This window comes from Ursus maritimus (assembly GCF_017311325.1).
Source record: "Ursus maritimus isolate PB19 chromosome X unlocalized genomic scaffold, ASM1731132v1 scaffold_X1, whole genome shotgun sequence".
NCBI lineage: Eukaryota > Metazoa > Chordata > Mammalia > Carnivora > Ursidae > Ursus > Ursus maritimus.
The window spans coordinates 60,345,322-60,355,789 of NW_024423319.1; positions in this window are offsets into that span (position 1 = coordinate 60,345,322).

Here is a 10,468-nt window from a genome sequence, read left to right on the forward strand (position 1 = left end):
GTTAACATTAAATACATAGAACATATTGGGGCACCTGGGTGGCTCAATCATGTAAGCGTCTGACTCTTGATTTCACCTCAGGTCATGATCTCAGGGTTGTGAGGTCAAGCCCCACATCGGACTCCATGCTGGGCATGGAACCTGCTTAAGATTCTCCCCCTCCCTTTCCCTCTGCCTGTCCCCCACCTCTCCCTCTCTAAATAAAACCCCTATAGAATATATAGTTATTGTAGAACCAATACCAAGTTAAGTTTAAAATAAAGAAAATATAGAATTCAATGGCTATCTGATCAAGCAGTTTAGAAATAGTACAACTACTTTTAAAGGGAAAGAATGGATTTTTGGTGTAAAAAAAAGTTCATGCTGATATTTTAAAAAACAGAAAATTAATTTTTGTCTTTCATAGAATAGTAAATCATCTTGAAAACTAGTAAATAAAGGAGTATAATCAAGCATTTTTGCTGTATTTCCTATTTGAACTGTACCACTGAAATGTAAAAAAATTCTTCATTTCTTACACGGAGTACTTTTATGTAGAAGCATCTACATAATTAGAATTAGAATAAACCATTTTGTAGCCCCCAATAGATTAATGAAGCTAGGTTTTGAACCTCAATAGCTGCTAACATTACAATAAGATATTATATGCATTCTAAGGAAAGAATGCAGTACCATCTATAGGTTTGCTAAAGGCATTGAAGATGAATTAGGTCAAGCCTCTGAATCCAGCTACCAATTTGTAGGCAACACAGACAAGAGAAAGACATGCAGAACTCCACCAGACTGTAGGAAACTCTACAGGTCAAATAGTCCAAGTTCTTCAAAGTGTAAACTGAAAAAAAAAAAAAAAAAAAAAAAAAAAAAAAAAACCAACCAAGGGAACTGAGTGGAATTGATTTAAAAAAAAATAAAAGGAATTGAGTTGAATCTACATGGAAACATGTAGATTAAAAGAGACATAAAAAGTATAGTATTTTTAAATGGACAAGCTTAAACTACAGTTTTACTTGCACATTCATAAATTCTGGCCAGTATACAACCAGCACTTTCTTCATTGAGGAAAAAATTACTGTCAAATCTCACTAGTCATAAATTTCATTCATTTAGTCACTGTTATATGTGTTTCTCCAAACCCATATTTAGAAAAATTTCTTCTTTAGAAAAAGTTAATGGCCTTAATGCAAGAGATAATAGCTTTAAAAAGTAATTTTTCCAGCAGAAAGATAATACATTTACCTCAACTTCTGGATCCACAACTAATTTCCTTGTGTTAAAGTTTTATACTTAAAGGAAAATATTATGTAATATAGGCCTAGTAAAAACTGTAATGTTCATAAAATATGAAAATAAGGAAAGTCATAATAATACAAAATTAAAATTATCACTCCATTTTGGTAGTTAAACAAAGCTACCAATCTGACAAAATCGTATAAAGCCATAGGGAAACATATATGTGCACACACACACAAACACACACCCACAAGTGTATGCTTAATTAGTGAAATAAGAGTACCAATGTCAATTAAAGGTTTTTATATTGCACTGTATTTCTGTGAGATGCTGGTATGGGGCAGAGGCCTCATAAAACTTTCCTACGCATTTCTTTGCAACCTTCTGTGAATCTATAACTAATTCAAAATAAAAATATAATGCATAAAATTCCTAGAAGGAAATATAGGCAGTGATCTCTGACATCAGTAATGGAAACAAATTTTTAGGTATGTCTCCTTTGTCAAGGGAAATCAGCAAAATTGAGCTATTGGAACTACACCAAAGTAAAAGGCTTTTGCAAAGAAAAATAAAACATCAATGAAACAAAAAGACAACCTTCTAAATAGGAGAAGATATTTCCAAATGGTGTATCTGATAAGGAATTACTATGCAAAATATATAAAGAACTTACACAACTCAACACCAAAATAATAATAATGATAATAATGATAAATGAAAAAAAATATGCAGAGGACTCAGTTTCCAAAGGAGACATCCAGATGGCCAACAGACATATGAAAAGATGCTCAACATCACTAAACTTTAGTTAATTGAAAATCAAAACAGCAATAAGTTATCATCTCACACTTCTCAGAATGGCTAGAACTAAACACACAAGAAATAACAAGTGCTGGTGAGAATGTGGAGAAGAAGGAACATTCATGCACTGTTGGTGGGAGTACAACCTGACAACCACTGTGAAAAACAGTATGGAGTTTCCCCAAAATTATTAATAATAGAAGTACCATATGATTCAGTAATCCCACTACTAGGTATTTACCCAAAGAAAACTAAAATACTAATCCCAAAAGATAATGCATCCCTATGTTTATTGCAGCATTATTTACAATAGCAAAGATATGGAAGCAACCCAAGTGTCCATCCACAGATGAGTGGATAAAGAAAATATGGTGTGTGTGTGTGTGTGTGTGTGTGTGTGTGTGTGTGTAAGGGATTATTACTCAGCCATAAAAAAGAATAAAATCTTGCCATTTGCAACAACATGGATGGATCTAGATGCTAGAGTGTTAAGTGAAATAAGTCAGTCAGAGAAAGACAAATACCATATGATTTCATTCATACATCAAATTTAAGAAACAAACAAACAAAAAATAACAAAGACCAAACAAAAAGACTCTTAAATAAAAAGAACGAACTAGTGGTTGCCAGAGGGGAGATGGATGGGAGGATGATTGAAATAGGTGAAGAGGATCAAGTACACTTATCTTGAGCACTGAGTAATGTATAGAATTGCCGAATCATTGTATTGCACACCTGGAATTAATATAACATTTAATGACAATTATTCCTGAATAAAATGTTTTTGGAGTCAATTCAATGTGAAATTCAGAGCTTATTGACTACCAAATTTACTAATACTAATTAAAAAAATAAGTTCTAGAAGTTGGCAAGGGGAATTTTGGATGTTACTAAAACAACTGAATGTGTTTTCCTTCCATGGTCACAAAGACTGATAGTGAACAGATGCTTAAGCAGAAAAGCATTTTCCAGGGAGTAGTAGAAAAATGCATTTAACAAGGACGACAAAAGAAGTGTATACTGAAGAAGAAATGAGCACAACGCAACCTTGAAAAACACACCATCAATGAAGTCAAACAATACAAAGAAATTTTAAAAGGGTATTTTTGTAGCTATTTTTTCTTAGTTTCCACAAAACATACAGCAGTTTAATGGTCAAGTTTAGACCATAAAATTGTCAATTATGCCATATGAAAACAGTTTAACTTCTTTCTAGGTATGTTTCTTGAAGTAAGGGAAACAAAACCAAAAATAAACCATTGGGATTTCATCAAAATAAAAAGCTTCTGCACAGCAAAGTAAACAATCAACAAAAGAAGAAGGCAACCTACAGAATGGGTGAGATATTTGCAAATGACATAACTGATAAATGGTTAGTATTCAAAATATAGAAACAACTTATACGATTCAACAACCCCAAAAATGAACAATCCAATTAAAAATGGGCAGAAGGGGCACCTGGGTCACTCAGTCAGTTAAGTGTCTGCCTTCAGCTCAGGTCATGATCCCAGGCTCCTGGGATTGAGCCCCACGTTGGGCTCCCTGCTCCTTGGGGAGCCTGCTTCTCCCTCTCCCTGCTCATGCTTTCTCTCTCATTCTCTCTCTCTCTCTCAAAGAAATAAATAATTTTTTAAAAAATGGGCAGAAGACATGAATAGACATTTTTCCAAAGAAGACATACAGATGGACACATGACAAGATGTGCAACATTACTCATCAGCACAAAAATGCAAATCAAAGCTACAATGAGGTATCACCCCACACATATCCTAATAGCTAAAATCAACAACACAGGAAACAAGAGATGCTGGTGAGGATGTGGAGAAAGGGGAACCCTCTTGCACTATTGATGGGAATGCAAACTGGTGCAGCCACTCTGGAAAAAAAGTATGGAGTTTGCTCAAAAAGTTAAAAATAGAAGTATTCTAAGTTACAGCAATCACACTACTAGGTATTTACCCAAAGAATACAAAAACACTAAATCAGAGGGATAAATGCACCCTGATGTTTATAGAAGCATTATCTCCAACAGCCAAATTATGGAAACAGCCCAAGTGTCCATTGACTGATGAATGGATAAAGAATCTATGTTATATATATATACACATAATGGAATATTACTCAGCCATAAAATGAATGTAGTCCTTCCGTGTGCAATGTCAATGGAGCTAGAGAGTATTATGCTAAGTGAAATAAGTCATTTGGATAAAAACAAATACCATATGATTTCATTCTTATGTGGAATTTAAAAAACAAAACAAATGAGCAAAGGGAAAAAAGAGAGAGGCAAACCAGAAAACAGACCCTTAACTGTAGAGGACACACTGATGGTTACCAGAGAGGAGGTAGGTGGGGGAATGGGTAAAATAGGTAATGGGGATTGAGGAGTGCACTTGTGATGAGTACCAGGTATTTTGTGAGTGTTGAAGCACTATATTGTACACCTAAAACTAATACTACACTGTATGAACTAATTGGAATTTAAATTAAAAAAAAACAGCCAAAATAGCATATTATTGCTTTAATATCCTTGCATTAAAGTAAGTGAATTTGTTACTGTTGATATTCTATGCAAGCCATCTGGCCCAAGTAAAAGGTTGAAGAAATCACACCTATTTCTGAGTCCATTGTGTTTTTCTGTGATTAGCTTGGCTTCTGGCCAAGATGGAGTAACAGAGACCAGGTTTACTTTCCCACCAGTAATAATAAAATATTGGGCAATATGTATAGATATAGGTAAATATAAACATCAGCTTTTAATTCACTAGGCATTAGAAAAGGAAGGACCAATTGCTAAGAGATGGTGAAAAATGAAGTGAACCCAACAAATGCCTCATCTTACTACATTGAGAGAGTTTCAAGGCCACAGCATAAGGAGTGGGAACCAAGGAGACCTCAGGAGATTTACTGAGTTGAATAAACAAACATGAGAGGGTAAGAATCTGAAGTAGCCATAGTTCAGAGAGCAGAGGTTGGAGATACAAGTATTCTTTTTTGTTGTTTTTGCTTTAAATTATTATTTAAATTCTAGTTAATTTATAATGTAATATAGGTTTCAGAAGAATTTAGTGATGTATCACTTACATATAACACCCAGTGATCATCATAACAAGTGCCCTCCTTACTTCCCATCACCCATGTAGCCCATCCCCCACACAATGCCTTCCATTAACCCTCAGTTTGTTCTCTATAGTTGAGTCTCTTATAGTTTCTTCCCTCTCTGTTTTTTCTCCTCCCTATATGTTCATCTGTTTTGTTTCTTAATTCCACATGCTTGAAATCATGTGGTATTTGTTTTTCTCTGACTTATTTCATTTAGCATAATACACTCTAGTTCCAACCATGTCCTTGCAAAAAGCAAGATTTCATTCTTTTTCATGGCTGAGTAATATTCCATTACATACATATCTTTATCCATTCATCAGTCAATGGACATTTAGGCTCTTTCCATAGTTTAGCTCCTGTAGATAATTCTGGTATAAACATCAGGGTACATGAGCCCCTTTGAATCTGTATTTTTGTATCCTTTCTGTTAATACCTAGTAGTGAAATTGCTGGGTCATAGGTAGCTCTATTTATAATGTCTTGAGGGACCTCCATACTGTTTTCCAGAGTGGCTGTACCAGGTTGCGTTTCCACCAACAGTGTAAGAGATTCCCCTTTCTCTGAATCCTCACCAACATCTATTGTTTCCTGAGCTGTTAATTTTAGCCATTCTGACAGGTGTGAGGTGATAGCTCATTGTGGTTTTGATTTGTATTTCCCTGATGAAGAGTGATGTTGAGCACCTTTTCATGTGTCTGTTAGCCATCTGTAAGTCCTCCTTGGAAAAATGTTTTCTCATGTCTTCTGCCCATTTCTTAACTGGATTATTTGTTTTTGGGTATTGAGTTTGATAAGTTTTTAAAGATTTTGGATACTAACCCTTTATCTGATATGACTTTTGCAAATATCTTCTCCCACTCCATAGGTTGCCTTTTAGTTTTGTTGATTGTTTCCCTTGCTGTGTAGAAACTTTTTATCTTGATGAAGTCCCAATTGTTCATTTTTGCTTTTGTTTCCCTTGCCTCAGGACACATGTCTAGTAAGAAGTTGTTATGGCAGAGGTCAAAGAAGTTGCTGCCTGTATTCTCTAGGATTTAGATGGTCTCCTATCTCATATTTACACATATCATCCATTTTGAATTTATTTTTTGTTATGGTGTAAGAAACTGATCCAGTTTCATTCTTCTGCATGCTGCTCTCCAGTTTTCCCAGCACCGTTTGTTGAAGAGACTGCCTTTTTTTTTTTTACCATTGGATATTCTTTCCTGTTTTGTTGAAGCTTAGTTGACCACAGAGTTGTGTGTCCATTTCTGGGTTTTCTACTCTGTTCCATTGATCTATGTGTCTGTTTTTAAGGCAGTTCTATATGGTCTTGATGACTACAGCTGTGTAATATTGCTTGAAGTCCAGAATCATGGTGCCTCCCACTCTGCTTTTCTTTTTAAGATTGTTTTGACCATTCTGGGCTTTTGTGGTTCCATACAAATTTTAGGATTGTTTGTTCTAGCTTTGTGAAAAAATGCTATTGGTATTTTGATAGGGATTATATTAAATATGTAGATTGCTTTGGGTAGTATAAACATTTAACAAAGTTCGTTCTTCTAATTAATGAGCAAGGAATTTTTTTTTTGTTTCTTTGTGTCAACTTCAATTTCTTTCATAAGTGTTCTAAGTTTTCAGAGTACAAGTCTTTTGCCTCTTTGGTTCGGTTTATTCCTAGGTATTTTATTGTTTTTTGGTGCAATTGTAAATGGGATTGGTTCCTTGATTTCTCTTTCTGCTACTGCAGTATTGGTATAGAGAAATGCAACTCTTTTCTGTACATTGATTTTGTACCCTGCATCCTTGCTGAATTCATGTATTAGTTCTAGCAATTTTTTTTGGTGGAGTCTTTCAGGTTTTCTACATAGAGTATCATGTTCTCTGCAGATAGTGAAAGTTTGACTTCTTCCTTCCTGATTTGGATGTCTTTTATTGCTTTTTGTTGTCTGTTTGCTGTGGCTAGGACTTCCAGTAGTATGTTAAATAACAGTGATGAGAGTAGACATCCCTGTCTTGTTCCTGACCATAGAGGAAAATCTCTAAGTTTTTCCCCATTGAAGATGATATTAGCTTTGGGTCTTTTGGATACAGCCTTTATGATGTTGAGGTATGTTCCATCTATACCTACATTGTTGAGGGTTTTTATCAAAAATGGATGCTACATTTTGTCAGAAGCTTTTTCTTTTTCTTTTTTTTAAAAGATTTTATTTCTTTATTTGACAGAGAGAGCGTGCGTGCATAAGCAGGGGGAGTAGTAGGCAGAGGGAGAGGGAGAGAGGGAAAACCAGGCTGAAGGAGCAGGGAGCCCAATATAGGGCATGATCCCAGGACTCTGGGATCATGTCCTGAGCCAAAGGCAGACGCTTAATGACTGAGCCACCCATGCGCCCCAGATGCTTTTTCTGCATCTATTGAGAGGGTCATATGATTCTTACCCTATCTTTTTTAATGTGGTGTATCACATTGATTGATTTGTGAATATCAAACTACCCCTGTTGCCCAGGAATAAATCCCACTTAATGGTGGTGAATAATTCTTTTCATGTGCTTTTTAATTCATTCTGCTATATCTGGTTGAGGATTTTTGCATTCACGTTCATCAGGGATATTGGCCTGTAATTTGCCTTTTAAGTGGGGTCTTTGTCTGGTTTTGAAGGAGGATCTTGTCTGGCCTTGTAGAAAGAGTTTGGAAGTTTTCCTCCCATATCTATTTTTTGGGTCAATTTGAGAAGAATAAGCATTAACTCTTCTTAAAATGTTTGGTAGAATTCTACTGGGAAGCTATCTGGCCCTGCACTTTTGTTTATTGGGAGATTTTTTATTACTGATTTGATTTCTTTGCTGATTATGAGTCTGTTCAAATTTTTTATTTCTTCTTGTTCCAGCTTTTGTAGTTTGTATGTTTCTAGGAATTTCTCCATTTCTTCTAGACTGCCCAGTTTGTTGGCATATAATTTTTCATAATATTGTGTTATAATTGTTTGTATTTCTGCAGTGTTGGTGGTGATCTCTCCTCTTTCATTCATATTTTATTTATTTGGGTCCTTTCTCTTTTCTTTTTGAATAGTTCTCCATCCCCTCACTTTCAATCTGCAAGTGCCTTTATGTCTAACATGAGTCTCTTGTAGGCAGTATATAGATGGGTCTTGGTTTTTTTTACATAGAGTTTACATTCTGATACATATGTTTTTTGATTGGAGCATTTACTCCCCTTCCATTCAGAGTTATTATTGAAAAATATGAATTTTTATACCTGTAAAGTTCTTGTTTCTGGTGATGTTCTGTATTCCTTTCTAATGTTTGTTGCTTTTGGTCTTTTTTTCTCCCTCAAAGAGTCTCCTTTAACATTTCTTGCAGGGCTGATTTAGTGGTCATGAACTCCTTTAGTTTTAGTTTGTCTGGGAAACTCTTTATCTCTCCTTCTTGTCTAAATGACAGCCTTGCTGGATAAAGTATACTTTGCTGCATATTTTTCCCATTCAGCATGTTGAATATATCATGCCACTTTCTTCTGTCCTGCTATGTTTCTGTGGGCATATCTGCTGTGAATCTGATCTGTTTTCCCTTGTAGGTTAAGGATTTTTTTTTCCTCTTGCTGCTTTCAGGATTCTTTCCTTGTCCATGCATTTTATAAATTTGACTATATGTCCTTGGTCAGCTTTTGTTGAATTTAAGGAATTTGTCTGTGCTTCTTTGATTCTGGTGTCTGTTTCCTTCCCCAGATTAGGGAAGTTTTCAGCTAAAATTTGCTCAAATAAAACTTCTGCCCCTTGTTATTTCTCTTGCTCTTCTGGGACTCCTATGATATGAATGTTATTACGTTTTAAGGTGTCACTGAGTTTCCTAAGTCTACATTCATTTTATCTTCTCTATCACTGATTCTTTCCTTTACTTTGTTCATCTTTATTACCGTTACATAGATTCAGATTTGAATCTTGGTTATTGCATTTTTAATTTCAGCCCGAATAGATTTTAATTATTTTTTCTGTGCATTAATGGATTCTCTATTGTCTTCTATGCTTTTTTTCAAGCCCAGCTTGTGTCCTTATAATTGTTGTTTTATTTATTTTTTAAATGATTTTATTCAATTTTTTTGAGAGAGAGAGAAAAAGAGAGAACACAAGTGGGGGGAGGGGCAGAGGGAGAAGCAGACTCCCCACTGAGCAGAGAGCCTGATGCGGGCCTCAATCCCCGTACCCTGGGATCATGACCTGAACTGAAGGCAAACGCTTAACTGACTGAGCCACCCAGGCACCCATAATTGTTTTAAATTCTGGTTCAGACAACTTACTTGTATCTGTGTTGATTAAGTCCTTGGCCAATACTTTTTCCTGTTCTTTCTTTTGGGGTGACTTCTTCTATTTTGTCATTTTGTCTAGGGAAAAAAAAAGGAAGCTAGATCCAAAAAATAAAAATAAAAGAAAAAATAAAAGGAAATAAAACAATAATAAAATAAAAATAGAGGACGCTAGATCCTATTTCCCCTAGAGCTGAAGATTTGCAACACTCTGTGATCTGTAGACTTGGTGCATGGATAGGGTTTGTGCTGGCCTTCTTGGGGAGGAACCTGGTGTGCTAATTCTCAGGCCGACCTGCCCTAGTAGAGATACATATGTAAGGCACAGAGGGTTGGGACCTGGTGTAATTGGCTCCAGCCTCCACTTGGTGGTGCTGTTTTGCTGCCTGAAGTTAGCCAGTCAGATGGGCAGGGTGAAAATGGCATCACCGTGCTGTCTCACTCCTGGAGTGGGGATCTCCTGCCCTCCACTCTTGAGGAAGCCCTCACAGAAGAGCAAACCTTCACCTCTCTTATCTCCCAGTCTTCCACCAGATCCCCACCTTCACCTTGCCTGAGTCTGAGCTGTCCACCTGACAGGCAGCACAGCACTCCTGTGTTTTATCTCAGGTGCATGGCTGGGTTTTAGAACTCCAAATTTTAGAGATCCGTTGTGTTTAGACCTGTGCTCATCCTCTAGGGAAGGGTCTCACTGCACTGTGGCAGTTCGTCAGTTTGTCCCAGAAATCTGTTGTAGGACTGTGCAGAGGATTGGAGTTTATGGTAAAGCACAGCAGAAAGCTGGCATCAGGGCTTGCTGCCTTCAGCCAGCATTCCTGTTACTATGTTAGTGAATGGGACAGCTCAATGGTACCTGCTGGGTCTTTTGCTCCCAGAGAAGTCATGCCCTTTCTCCAGAATGGACTCCAAGGAGGGGAAATGCTTCTCCCCATGTGATCCAAGGTATCCTCAGACTATGCTGCCCATTCCTGGGTCTCTGCCCACCTTCCCCACTAGAGCACCACTAAGCACACCAGGTGTGACCCTAGCAATGGTGCCAACCTCCAAAACTTCA